The following is a 4,652-nucleotide window of genomic DNA, read 5'->3' on the forward strand; positions in this document are numbered from 1 at the left end:
AGCCGTGGCCCCTTATAGTCGGGGCTCGGAGCTGTAAATGCCCCCCCCCCGGTCCTCCTCCTCCCCCCTCCCGTGCGCAAATGTTTAACGCGAACATTAAGTGGCGAACTTTACGGGGAGCAGGGCAGGTCGCGTGAGCCGACATTCTTGAGAAGGCAACGCCACTAATGAGGTGATGTTGATGCTCTTCGACTCCAGCAAACCGAAGACAATGTGAATTACAGACCTGTCAACCCAGACGGGTTCCCCGTATCCTTGTACCGGTAAATAGAGGTCTCGGGTCCATACGGCGTACAGACGTTTCAATACGGGCAAAAAACACGTTGAGTCTATTTGTTTGTGTCCCTTGTGATGGGACTTTGTTGGATGAATGTTGAGATTTATAAGGGCACGAGGTGACCAATGAGGTCTGAATTACAGTGCAATAAGGTAGGGGCACTGATAAGGGATTGACAGGTATGATACGGTATGGAATTTGGCTGCAGATTGTCAATGTTGTGGCTTGGCTCTCCAACACACCGGTGTGCTGTACTAGTAAAGAATTGGCACCTTCTATTTATGTGACAATCCTTACTAGTTGGCTGTGTCGGGTGGTGGCGGGTTTAAGGACACATTTATATATTTAAGCGATCCAACCCCCCAAAAAAAACTGTATCAAGGTATGGAATTAATTGAATATTCAAATGTCTCTGATCGTGAAGACGGCGGCTACTTTTCGCGACTACATTAGAAAAGACGAAGTGTTTTTTTGTTTAAGTATTAAATACAACTTTACGAAGGCGTTGTACCCGGGGCTGTTTCATAAAAGGCAAATGATCGCGACTTGTCGTAAAGGGTCGTCACGTGACGGCCTCGCGCCACCAGCCCCCCCCCCTCACTGCTCGCTCTTCTCGTCATCCGCGTTTTATAATCCTCTGCTCCAAAGTTTTAAAACTTTAACGACCACATTTTTGTGAAAGGTAAAAAAAGAATAAAGACGAGCACTGGGGGCCATTAAAACAAAAACAAATTATTGCTTCTCATAAACAAAAGTGTTTCAGCAGTACATTTCGCGTGCCAAGTGTTCTAAGCCTTCTTCCCGTCGCGAGGCTGCTGGTGTCGATGCAGAGCCACGACTACGATCTCACATCCAAGTGGTCAAGCCCGCAGATCACCGCGTCAGGAGTAGCAGAGTGGTGTGGCATCAACGCTGTGATGTCTCCTGGGGACGGTGGTACGGCCAAGTTCAGCGCATGGAATAATTGTTTTTTGTTACCACGGTTGCGACGCAAACACCCACAACCAAACGGCACCATTGAATGTATCGTATATAGCAGCGTTCCATTACTCGCAACAACAAGCGACCGTCGCTTGTTGTTGCGATCTAAACGTTGTGATTTATTATTTTTTCTACCTACGTGACTTTACCGAAAGAACCAAAGAGTATGGATTCTTGCAGTCACAAAAACTTCAAATCAAGATCGTTCCCTTAATGTTTAATTAACTGAGAAACTGAGTTCACAAACACGCGAATGATAAAAAAATAAATAGCTCATCCTGCCGCATTGCAATAAAATACAAAGGTGCTAAATGCGTTCAACTTTGAGTCCATATAAAGTTGAGATTGCTCGAAACCGCACCCGTCGATCATCCTCTCAAGCGCGTCATTTGCACTCCCTGCGTTACACAAGCAAGACGCTGACAATTTACCATCAGCGATGGTGGACCACGCTCCTTCCTTCCCCACAGAGGGCACTGACCGGCGGGGCGCCGCCAAAGGTTAAACTCCCCTTGATCGGCAATAACCAGTCACCCACATTTAGGCCAACGTTGCCACCAACCAGGTCCACTCGCTGGAGTCTGTTCCCGTGAAGACACCAATGGAGACATTATTACGTCGGTTGACGTTTATGACATTCCCATCCCTAGTTCGTGTATTTTTAACAAATCCTAAGCTGACCTCTGTTTTCACATTCGTGAGCTACTTTAAGAATATTGTCTACAGTTTATGGGCATAGACTAGCAATAACTCGCGTGTAGGTACACAGAGAGAGTGTGTGGGTTGCTCGACATGAGTGTGTGTGTGTGTCCGTCTCTCCGCTGTAGTGTAGAGGTTAGCACGTTGCAACACGAACCCTGTTCCCGCTCACGGCTAACACCAGTGACGATTATCTGAAACGGTCCTGGGCCTCCCCTAGATCGATTCAGCTTCAAATGAGTACCTGGTGAGGTGTGTTAAAATATCGCCACTGGGGAGACAAAGGTGGTTGGGCGTGGTCTTGGCCACCCACCTCCTCGTGTACCGTGCTCGCTAACAACACTTGCCCAAAGTCTGCTAAGGTTATACGGAGTTTATTTGTCATTTGTATCTCTGTGTGTTGAAGAAGCCTTGTCAGAATCTGATCCTGACACCGCAACTTTCAGAATTCACGTCTGAGTGCGTCCAATGCCGTTCAGTCACACACTTCAATCACGTGTAATCCACGTACTATTCTATCCCCTACAAAGTATAAGTATGTGCGTGAATTGTGGCGCTTGCTGAAATGTGTCGATAACTCAAGCGCCTTGCATCACATATTATTTCAACCGTTCCAATACCCTGATGGAGGTCTAACCAAGCTGACCCGCAGTGGCACCTCTCGCTGTTGAATAAGGTGTGCGTAGCACTGGCATGCAATGGCCATTCATCTGGCAGTAAGGGGACGATGTCGCCGCGAGGTTTTCCCCAAATATTGGGCACCTCGCGGTCTCGTCACCGTTCTGCCCGCACTCACCGACTGTGGTACAGAGACACGTGTATCCGCGTGTACCGTTCAGCACAAGCAAATATCAGGTCCCGGGCTGAAAGCCGTGCCCTTTGACGTGGATGGTTTTACCGATTGTATTTTTTATGCGGTCGTGAAAAAAAATAGACCTGGGCCAACCCTGCTGCATACAGCTGCTTTATAGCGCGTCCCTCGGGGGTTGTTGGCCGAGCGCGTGTCCCCCCGCCGGAGGTGTCCGTGGGACGTGCTTGGAGTGTGGACTGTGACATGGGGGGCCAAGGGCTCCACATAGAATCGATGCTGCGTTCCAGGTGATGACGATGATGCTCCAGGTAATGATGCTCCAGGTGATGATTCTGCAAGTGATGACGATATCGCGCAGTGCAAGCTCCAATGAATCACTGTCAAGTCCTTTTTTGTCATTTTCGGCCAAATGTACCCCCATGAAATGTAGAATCCATTGGTATCTCTTGCACTCTTTTAATTTGTTTAAATGCATGGATGGGGAATTAGTGTTGGTTATTTATATTATTTGGCTGCTATACATTTCTACGTAAGTCACTTCGTTATCGTTTGTGGCCAAGTCACATCTGAAAAAGAAGCTAATAGCTCAGTAGGCTTTACCTGGTAAAATAGTTGTTTTATTTTAGTTTGTGATTTGATTACCTTTCCTATACTTTGCACTCAAATCGTGTTTTTATTGTTTCTGACCCGCCCCAACTGGGAATCTGTGAAAAAGAGCTTCATATCTCATTGGATTCCTACAGTATAAAGATGTTGAGAGCCCTAGCAGCGCACGTGGACGACTGGGGCATCCACGGGCACTGGTTCACCAAACCACAACAGATCAGCATATTTGCTTCATAATTGCTGGTGCAAAAACGCACGTCTTTAGTATTATTGGTAGGGGATAGTGTTTTACTCTTCCGAGTGTTAACAAGCAAATATATAATTTCCTCCACATGATTATCGCAGAGATTTACCACTCATCCTACCATGCGCAGCCTGCACATGCAACAGTTGTGTCCATTGTGTATTTATGTCTGAAACCCTTTCTGGCTTACCCAAGTCTGTGATGAACTACAGTTGGTTTCGAGGTGGCTGAGTGGCTCAGACATTACAACACCCAGCCATCACCAGCGAGTGATAGGTTCAAATCCGGGTTTCAGCTGCCTGTGATTCATCTGGGTTATCAAGTGAAGTGTGTGAATGGTCTCGACTTGGTTACCAATAACTACAAAAATCACACTTTTTGATTCTGAATTTGATTTGTTTAACTTTGGTACTGAACGATGTGGGTTTGATTGCCATCAGACTCTTGAGGATAGAGGCCTATTGCAGCGAGTTCATAAGTAGTTCTGTTTTGTCATCTTCCATGCCCGTTCGATGACACAGGGCAATGCACTGCTAGCGGCAGTGTTTAGAATAGAAATGTATTCGTCTCATCAGTATAATTTGGAAAATAAGTAACACATAATAAAAACTAATATTTCATTTTTTCCATTTAAACAAACCCGTTTCCATGTTGTGGTACGGATGGTTAGACGGGAGGGAGTTCGGCATTGTAGAGGCATCAAGAACGAGCGACCTCCCACTGAGCGGAGATCAACTGGCGGTCCGACAAGAGGCAAGAGGGGGGCACGGGAGGCTGGTCCGGGCATCGTGGACTTAAACCCACCACTAAAATCGCCATTATTGGACATCTGTGAAAAAGAGTTTCATAGCTCATCGAATTCAGTCTGAATACAGATTCTGATTCCCACAGCCTCTGTTCTCCTCGCTGTGCACGAGGGGCTCCACTCACTTGAGGAAACAGCCCAGCGGAACCCAACTGCAAATTAAACTGGTTATTCATTGATTAACTCATTGTGCATTGCGGTTGAGCAGTATATGTTATTACCTGTGAGA

The sequence above is a fragment of the Lampetra planeri genome, chromosome 29 (assembly GCF_965212315.1).
Source record: "Lampetra planeri chromosome 29, kcLamPlan1.2.h2, whole genome shotgun sequence".
Lineage (NCBI taxonomy): Eukaryota > Metazoa > Chordata > Hyperoartia > Petromyzontiformes > Petromyzontidae > Lampetra > Lampetra planeri.